Source organism: Pavona decussata, unplaced genomic scaffold (assembly GCF_977016875.1).
Source record: "Pavona decussata unplaced genomic scaffold, jaPavDecu1.1 SCAFFOLD_302, whole genome shotgun sequence".
Lineage (NCBI taxonomy): Eukaryota > Metazoa > Cnidaria > Anthozoa > Scleractinia > Agariciidae > Pavona > Pavona decussata.
In genome coordinates, this window is record NW_028145698.1 from 1,805,521 (window position 1) to 1,815,415 (window position 9,895).

Genomic DNA, 9,895 nt, shown 5'->3' on the forward strand with positions numbered 1-9,895 from the left:
CCATATTCACACACAGCCATATATAAGCACCACTGACTCCGGTGGTCGTAGCCACCGACGATAAACTCCACTGTACACTCAGCAAGTACAAGGTGCAACGAACAAAAGAAGTTAGCTTTCGGGACACGGCGCTCTTTTCAATTTACGTGATCTTTAAGTAATTAAGATATTACATCTTAGTGTCCGAAAAGAAAAAAAGGCATTTTGAATTGACGTGTCATAGTATACCGAAATATGTAAGTACACATCTCAGTACGAAATGTACTCCTGGCATTCCTGTGGTTTCGTTAACTTGTTCTTTGACTTGAGGCGTTCCGCGATCTCGGTCAATACACTTTTGCAATGAACACGGACCGTGTTTTTTAGGCAGGAAAAGATCTCTAAGGTAAGAAGGATTTATTAATCATTCAGTAGAATGAGGTTTACCTTGTAGTTGATGCCGTATTTGTATTGTAAACAGGCTTTAAAATCGCAATTTCGTAGTAAACAAATACGCAAAGTCGAATTGAATTGCTAATTTTACTTTTCAAATTATCTTTCATAGCTAGTACATAACTTCAAATTCAAATGTGTAGTTTTCCTTTACTCAAAATGTGCCAGCAGAGTAAAAATAAGCGTCTTTCGGCGAAGGAAAGTCAAGGGTTATGAGCTCTCGTTTATATTTCCCCTCGATATAAAAGGTCAAAGGTCGCTCTTAATTGCTGAAGTGACATGTTTTGAAAACGCTCTGAGAACTCACTGTTTAATTTACCCCAATTTTTTATTCGATCAATGTTTAGTTGAAATGATTATGTTTTCCCGGAGTGTAGTTTCGTGGGGCAAAGCGATGTACCAAAATGCTTTTTTTGTCCTTGAATTTAGCCAAAATTAGGTTGTTATAATCACCGGTAAAAAGGCGCAACTTAAAAAATTGGTCAAAAATTCATGTTTACGTTTTATTTAACTTTAACGCCGCTAGTCATCTAAGAAAATAAAATTGTTCCTTCTGTTGGGTTAATCTTTTCTAGAAAAGGCTCCTTGTATAAAAGGGAGCTTCTACAAAAGTACCTACTTCGGCGTGATTTTAGCCCGCCTCCATGGGTAAAATCTTAAAAAAATTCCCCCAAAATAAATAAAGCTCTAAACAAAATGAAACTTTTATTTTTAGGGGTAGTTCACCAAGCCCTTTATTCTGGCAAAGTTTGGGGAAATCGGTTTTTTCTATTTTGTATACGCTTAGTCGGTCCTTACAGCAAACCGTTCTTAAGAGACTAGGTTAGGTAGCTACAACTGAGCAACTTCAATCGGTTTGACGAGTACTGTATGTCTTTCACGAATTTATTACTATGTAAATCTTGATTTCGCGAAATGTCAGTACTTTCAAACTGCAATACAATACCCCCGCTGACGTCGAGGGTTGTGGACTAGAGCCGTCACGCTCGGAGCATGTTCCCATCTGATCATGGCTGCTGAATTGTGTGTGAGTCACAGACATGCACATACCGATCCATCCACGAGGAAATAGGCCATTTCCGAGTTGCTTTGAACCTCACTGCAAAAGTGAGTGTAAAACTGCAAGTGTAAAACTTTTCAACCTCATGTCAGTTGCATAACGAGACAAAACAAAGTACAGCATTATTTGATCAATTAACTGATTAACTAACTGATTGAGCAATTGACTGAATGTACAATTCATTTATTGATTAATGGCTTAATCTGATGTAAACACTGCCTATCTAAGCTTTCAAGAATTAAAAGGCAAATACTTGTGAACAACGCCTTACCTATACATCATTACTAAAATATTTCTGCCACATGCTCCTCATCAACCGAACAAAAACAAGTGATAAATAATAGAATGTGAAATTCTATACATATGATGAAATTTTGAACGAAAAACTTTTTGCTCAGGATTTTTTAAATTGATTTATTTACTGTTCAGTTGTCTGTCTGGCCCAGTTGTTCAAAGAGCAGATAAATTTATTCACCAGATAATTAATGCTATCCAGTGGATAAAATCAGTGTTGGTTGGAGAACACTTTGTCTGCTAGATAAGATTTTTCCACTGGATTGAGTTATCCACTCTTTGAACAACCCGTTATAATCTATTAAATGTGTCAACTTGTGATTGTTGTTTGTTTACTTTTATTAACACTGAACTACTTGCAGCTTTACCATTGTTATAACTCTAATAACACACATTTGCAATACTGAGAGTACCTCAAAGAAACTCAACTTTACCATCCTACAATTTGTAATGAGAAACGAAAAAGGCTCGTGGATTTGGGGTCCTCCTTTTAATTATTGTGACAAGTCTAACTGGAATAAATGACTGCTTATAATAATTATTTGTAGTCTGTATGAGAAATTACATAATTGTTTGAAGTTTAAACCCACAAATTATTTTTAAGGTTTCAGTTTTTCTATTTCTTTTTTTCCTGATATTGCCCTGTTTATAATACAAAACAATACACTACAAGGCAATACAATAAACGTACTTTCGTTTTAAGAGGGTAGCATGTGTCAGTGATAAAATTGATGACCCTTTTTACCCACTGAATGATAAGAAAATATAAAATTATATAAGGCATGCTACAGCAGAAATGACTAATTTAAATATAATAATACAAGATACAGGTCAATGAAATTGAGACGATCAGCATTAGGGCCACAATTCATTTGAAAGCAGAGCAAAATTTGAGTTCACAGCATGTTAATACAAGAGTGTTTTTGGATACCTATCTAAGTACATTTAATAAATACTGTAGATAGTCAATTAGTTTAAAATGAGGGGATGGCTTAATGATGAATAGCAAAAATATACATTGTAACAGGATGCACTAAAACTCCATTTTAGGCTACACAGTTATTCAATCATTCCCAGTTTCATTACTTATTTTGGATACAATGCTTCCCCTTGGATTCCAGATTAACCGTCTCTGGATTTATAGATAGACAGATGACAAACAGACAGACATACAGGTGGATGGAAAGATGAATGGGTGGGTGGGTGGATGGATGGATAGACGGACGGATGGGTGGATGTATAGATGGATAGATTTGGATAATATGTCAAAAAGGGGAACTGTGATTAACATCAAACAAAATTTGGAAATCCTAACAACGTACATAAACATAATTGGCAAGCTAAACCAAGCTGAAAGTTCTTTGACCATTCGCTCTAGAGAAGAGAAATTGAACATAAATATTTGTCTATGTTTAAAGACGTAATTAGCATTTAATATGGAACTAGTACACTTGTACTACAGTATATCAATAATTAGGGCTTTAGCGTTTACAGAACTACTACTAATATTTGTTTACTAATTATAATATGAGTTTACTGACTTTACAGTTAAAGGGATTTTTTCCAATTGCCAACCCTTAGGAATTAACCAACAATAGAAGATCTTGAAAGGAACATAGCATATGAGATGGTGGGACTCAATTCACCCACTTTGATCTCAGCCTTTAAGGTCATCTCAATGCAGAAGGATAGCACAAGCGGCGAGCGATGCGAGCTGCAAAAGCCTAAAGACTGTGCCTACTTTTGTTACTGTGCATACGTTGTGCGCGTCTCGAGATAGTCAGGTTTCCTATGGGTGGTGCCTACTAATACAGAGATATTTTTGTACTGTTTAAAACTATGCAGAGACAGCAGAACTTAGACAGTGCTCTTAGTATCCAAAAAGAAAATTGGAGGCAGCCATGCATTTTTCAGAGATAATAAAGCCTCAATTTGAAAACAAACAATTAACAACAACAAAAAAATGCCATGTACATTCCTTTATATTTTACAGCTTTTTAGATTTATTGTTGCCTAATTTTCTCTAAAAAAATTGTGGTTACTCCTTTTTTTTTTTTTGGATTCCAATAGCCCAGTTGCTTAGATCTGTTTTTTTTTTCTGCATACTCATAAACCATGCAGAAATACTTCTGTATTAGTAAGCACTGTCCTTAAAGAGACCTTGCTCTCAGGCTAACTTTGACCCACCAGTATTTTTGGTCCCACAGGGCACTTATGTATATGTAGGAGTTTGAAAACAAATTATTCCAAAAAGGTCCTTTGCATCTGAAGTTATCCACACAATATAATATTTTTTTTCTTAGAATTTAATGATTCACAAGTATTATTCAGTGGGTTGAGTCTTGTTTATTACAATTTTTCTGTGTTGCATCCGATGACAAACTTGATATCATGTCACTACTCTCATATTCTATTGTCTCACTTATCACAGGTTTGTTTGACATCCAAGACAGGTACATATTCCAACACAGGGACACCAAATGAACAAAATTAGCCCTGTGCTGAAAAGGAACCAAAGAAAAGTTGACAGCCTGCACAAACGGCCAGACTTTGTAGTCTTGACGTATCTATCCCGCAACAACAGTTTTATTTCCTGGAAATCTTTTCCAGCCAGTGTTCTCGAAAGAGTGTGAAAAAAAAATATAATAAAAGGGCCATATATTGTTCGGTCTACAATCAATTTCTTGACAACCTGTACCTTGGACGTTGGAGGTATAAAGTGCTCCAATGTCAGAAACCATGTCCTTTGAATCGGCCCAATAATAGTTCCCATTATGGACATCCGTAGAGTTCTTCTGGCATCGTGATTGAAACCTCTCTTTTCAAAGAGTTGTTGAGTCAAAATATCACTTGTAGTGAACATCACAGCTAAAATGAGATGTAAGGAATAGCGTCAGTACTCGATATTGCTACATGTACAATGTATTGAAATACTGTTTTGAAATAATTATTATTTGGCTTTTCAGGATCCCCTCCCCCTTGGGACTTCAAATGAACTTCCTTGGCTTATGAAGTCACATATTCACAAACATAATTTTATAGCAAATACCAAGTCTAAAAGACATACATGTACATGTATTAGCTGTCATGAATCCAACAAATTTGTCTGGAGTTTCAGTGGTTTTAAAAGTTGGCCAAAATCCCATGTTCTTTTCCTGAAATTATTTCAAGCTGTGTAAATTTCCCCCAAGAAAAACAGCATAATTAGAAACTCTTAATTATAAACTATAGTATAAATGAATATAATATATGGGGCACGATTTCTGCACCTGTAGCCCAACACATTATTAAACTTTGTACACATTTTGTGGCTCAAACTCTATTAATGCTTGTCAGTTTGGAAGGGGGTTGGTACAGGTGTAATTGATGGTGGTAAATTATGTATAATTAATTTCTTGGGCTATGAAACATTTCCTAACTTCATATTGGCAAGGATGATAAATTTCTGATTAAGATTTTCTAACTACTAAGAGAAAAAAAATGGCATTGCAGGTCCACAGAACAAACAGTCACTAGGTACAGTAAGACTTATTTGAGACTAATACAGTCGAACCTACAGGTGCGACCACCTCTCGTAAATCACCACCTCCGATAAGCGGCCACGGCACCTATCCAAAACACTGGTCAAATTTTTCCCCGTCTAAGCCCTATAGTTGGACCCTTTTGTAAGTGACCACCTCAGTAGCAACTGACCACTACCACTTTTTGAGGTGACGGCATTATGTGTTTTTGTTGTTTTTGACCTCTTGGGTGGTCGCTTACGGGAGGTGCGACTGTATAAGCTTTGATTAGAATAAACGTATGCAAAGAAACTGCGAAATCAACCTTTCTTTTTGCCTGCACCTTGGCCTAGAGCATTTACCGGTTTGTTGTCAAAAATCCTTATGGTGGCTTGTGGGATGAGAGGCTCAGGATGACTCAGTGAGCAATCAAGCCACAAAATTATCAACCTTACTATTTTTTTAATAGGTTATTCCAGAAAAAATCCACCCCCCCACCCGACGGATGGGGTCGTTTTTTAACCCCCCCCCCCCCCCCTCTCACCTGGATTTCCTGGAGCACAAGACCCCCCCTCCTGTCTGGATTTCCAAAACAAAAGACCCCCCCTTCCGCCTGGATTTCCGGAAAAAAAATTTTATGCTTAAATTTAATTTATTTTTAATAGAAAATACGCACAATCACATCTAGAAGATGTTCTTTTTTAATTTCTAAAGCTTCTGCTAATATTAAAAACTCTATCGCATGGAACTAAAAAAAGAAAGGAGCAACAATGCGAAAAAGCGAACGAGTTCATCCTTTGTGCCCAATGGACAACACCCATGGAATCTTAAAACGGCACGCAGAAAACGCACTGGCTGCTTGTTCAACTGTGCTACGGACGATGGGACTTCAGAGAGGTTACCACTGTATATGTTGCAGGAACCCGTCCAAGAAATTTCTCCTTCTGTTGCTTTCGCAATAACTTGCGTTTCCAAAAGTTTTTTCGAGGTACAGATGGCTACAAGTTCCTCTCGAGTATTTTCGACGAAGAGGGAATGTTTGGACCAAAATTCTTTCGAATTATCTTCTTCAGCTAATTACTCTGCATCCTTGCTTGCACAAGTAAAAAATTCTTCCGCCTGACGCAGTGGAATCCACGCTAAGAATGCAATGGCGGACGTGAAATTACACATCAGTGGTGCGCTGGGTCTGGTACGAGTAGAAATGTGTCAGGCGTTTCAAACTCTTCGTTGCAACAATGTTGCGATGGCTCGTTCTTTACTATCTTGTTGTTCGCGTTTTCTGCTATTAAAGGACCTGTGAAGGAACTTAGATTATCATTTATTTTAGGTGAGAAATATGTGAACAAAATATTTCTATTATTTTCAGGGTCTGAGAGTGCTGAAGTGTCACCGAACTAAACGTTCAAATCGCGTGAACTATCAGTCGAAATGACTCCTGCAGAAGACTTTCCTAAGTTCAACCCCCCCTCCCGCCTGGATTTCCAGAGTCTTTGATCCCCCCTCCGGTGAGAATTTCCAGAATCCCATCCGTCGGGGAGGTGTGGATTTTTTCTGGAATAACCCAATCACTGACCATGGCTGGCAAGCCACTGAACTGTCGATTTGAACCGCTAAATTATAAACATTACTCCTTGTTTAAACTCTCACCATGACTGACGAGCTGCTTACTTATTTTTGTCGAACCACTAAATTATAAACCTTAGACTGGCGAGAAGCCATTGCCATCAAGCCACTAAATTATAAACATTACTCCTTCTTTAAACTCTGACCACGACTGGGAAGCCACCAAGCTGTCTTAGTTTTAATTTATTTTTTATTTATTTTTTTTTGTTTTGTGGCCCTGTACTTTGTTAACATTTCTGGGCCACCTACTCCATTAGCCGGTTTGCTATTTGGATAGTATACAAACTACATGTACTTGCCAAATTTTTAAGTTCAGGTTTGCTTCAATTTACATTTACCCTGCAACAGAGATTGCTGTTTAGTTTTTTACATTATCCTGTTGTATAATAGGCAAGAGACGTTAAATTAAGTAAGGTTAATTTAATTGAATTGAAAATTAACCTTATGTAAAGTCATCAAATCTATTAGAGACAACTACACATTTTCGATCGTGAAAAATAATATATAGATCACTTAAATTATCATACCTGTAGTTAAGGTTTGAGTCCTCCAAGGGTTTGTGGCGAAGTATCCTTGATATGCTGACAAAACTCTGGCTAAAACCCTTAACCCAACCATTCTCCATCCTTTAAATCTTGACAAGCGGGTCGAACGGCGATTATCACCCAGGCATTCTTTGATCGCGCGGCAGGGAGCCTGGGAGAGATACAGTTTTAGTTCCCAGGCTTCCTCACAAGCTTTTGAATTATTTTACCTTATTTCACCTGACTTTACCGATGTATCAACGTCTCGCTTTTCTTTTAAACTTTTGAGCTTTTAAATACGGAATCACCGTTGATTTTATTTTTTTCGTTAAAATGTAAAAGCCCATTTTCTAAATGGGGTATCCGTGAAAAGGGAAGTCTTTATATTCACAACAGGTTAAAGGCAGGTACCGTATTCCTTCTTGTGGGGCGGAAATATGAATCGCTATCGAACCACAGGTTGCAAGTTATAACCGACTTATTTTGAAAATGTAAAAAGTTAAACGATAAGGAATTATTTTAACGACTCTTCCGTGGGGACAAAAGTTGAGGTATGCGTAAGACGTATTTAAACATTTCGAAGTTTGAAGGATGTTTTTCCGCTGAGGTACACGTAACGTCTTACGATATAATCAAGTACTTCCCGATGAACTTGTTAACGTTTCAATCTTCGATCTAAATCTGATAGGATAGTCATTTAAAAACCATGACAACTTTTTTAAAAAATCAGCCTTTGATTAGTAATCTGGCTTTGAGTTTTCACACAGCATGCAGAGGAGTCAAGTTTGACCGCAATTCCGGTTGCATTCACCGTAAAATTGTAGCGCAAATCGAGTTTGTTGATTCAATCGGCAAATAGATATGATCTCACGACTCGTCAGGTTCGGTCTTGTTGATATATTTGAACCAAAAAACTCAACTTGCACTCAATTCTCCGATATATTTAGCCAAAATTACGGTCAAAGTTGTCTCCTCTTCGCACTATATGGTTTTCAAAGTTTTTGGTAAAGTCAAACAAATTCGAGATTGTGATACGTTTGCGCATGTCTTGACGAAACACCATGTACTTTGAGAGCGCACGACAGTTAGTGATAGCGCGTGAGCGGAATAGAGGCCAAGTGAGAATGACAGTTTCCATGGATATTGCTGAACATTTGAGAACATTTAACTGATTTCTCTGAGAGCGCTAGGAAGTCGACGAGAGCGCGTATCCAAGGGCACATCTTAGACAAAAAACAAAAATAGAAAACAGAGCCACAAATTCTGAAGTTCATGTGTCAGTCAACTGAAAATTCACGAGTGGTAATCAATCCAGTTTACCTTTGACATATACAACTGACTTCTAATCCATCGGCCGTCGGCCGGATCGTGCTTTGTGTCAAATATTGAAAGTAAAAACAAAAATATTTCGAGAGGTTGATGCCACATCTATTGGAGTCAGGAATTAATGTTGTCTCTCCAGTACCCCCTCTAATGGATTTTAATTTACATTGCTCTTTGTCAGAAGAACAGTAAAAATAATAAAAAATAATCGCGTAGTAAGCCGACTACGCGAAATACAGGAGACGCCAACGACTTCGTACATGCTAAAAGACTTTCCAGAAATAAACCTCTGCACGTTAACGATACACGGGTATCGCACAAGCAGTTTAATTTCGTTTTATCGTACAAGCAGTTTTGTTTCTTACTATAGTGATCATATCCTACTTTCCTACCCCTACCCCTCCCCCCAAAAAACATCTCTCTTGTTTTCAAGGAGTTTTGCTTACTAATCTCTACAATAAGCTAACAACAACAACAGCAATGAATTGAGCTCAACCAGCAATTTAATAGTCATTAGAGACATTTAAAATCGCCTTTACGACACTCAGCAAACGCGAGATTCGCGTTTATGTTGTTCTTGAATAATTGAATTGATGCTAACGCAAAACTACTCAATTTTACTGAGAAACTGAAAACAGCGAGCGGAAAATAATAATAAAAATAATAATAATAATAATAATAATAGTAATAATAATAATAATAATAATAATAATAATAATAATAATAATAATAATAATAATAATAATAATTTATATAGCTTAAACCTCTATATTGATATATTCAGTTGCGCTTCCCAATATTGTTAAAATAGAATTATGTTAAGAGCAACTAAGAACACAAAAAACTATTAAAAACTACAAACCCACACAATTAAAGGCAGCGATTACCTGGTCAATAAAATATAGGGTAAACAAGGTCACGTGGTTATTTCTGCCGTTTGCTGTTTGCAGTAAACAATTCTAAATCTCCAGTCTATTCTATCCTCATTAGGGCGTTATTGAGGTAACGAAATACTCTAAGTAGTTTTATGCTATTTTTGTTTTTATATTTTTCAGGTTGTCTTGCAGCGATTTTGGGCCTTTTTAGATTTCAATTGTATAGTGAACGTTTGGATTTTGACCCCAGACTCTAAATTC

The 9,895-nt window shown here is 36.8% G+C and overlaps 1 protein-coding gene and 2 pseudogenes across 3 annotated transcripts in view; 1 reads left to right on the forward strand and 2 right to left on the reverse strand.

The window, feature by feature from the left end:
* Nucleotides 1–9,895, forward strand: part of LOC146454426 (uncharacterized) — a 328,274-nt gene that overhangs the window by 117,414 nt on the left and 200,965 nt on the right. The gene's annotated exons all lie outside the window — the stretch shown is intronic.
* Nucleotides 1–9,895, reverse strand: part of LOC146454428 (uncharacterized) — a 205,343-nt pseudogene that overhangs the window by 88,390 nt on the left and 107,058 nt on the right. The window lies entirely within an intron of this gene.
* Nucleotides 2,553–8,819, reverse strand: LOC146454432 (mitochondrial inner membrane protein Mpv17-like; annotated as a pseudogene). The gene is made up of 3 exons (XR_014859274.1): nt 8,757–8,819; nt 7,440–7,608; nt 2,553–4,654 (listed from the first exon to the last, which is right to left on the reverse strand). The product of XR_014859274.1 is annotated as a mitochondrial inner membrane protein Mpv17-like (transcript).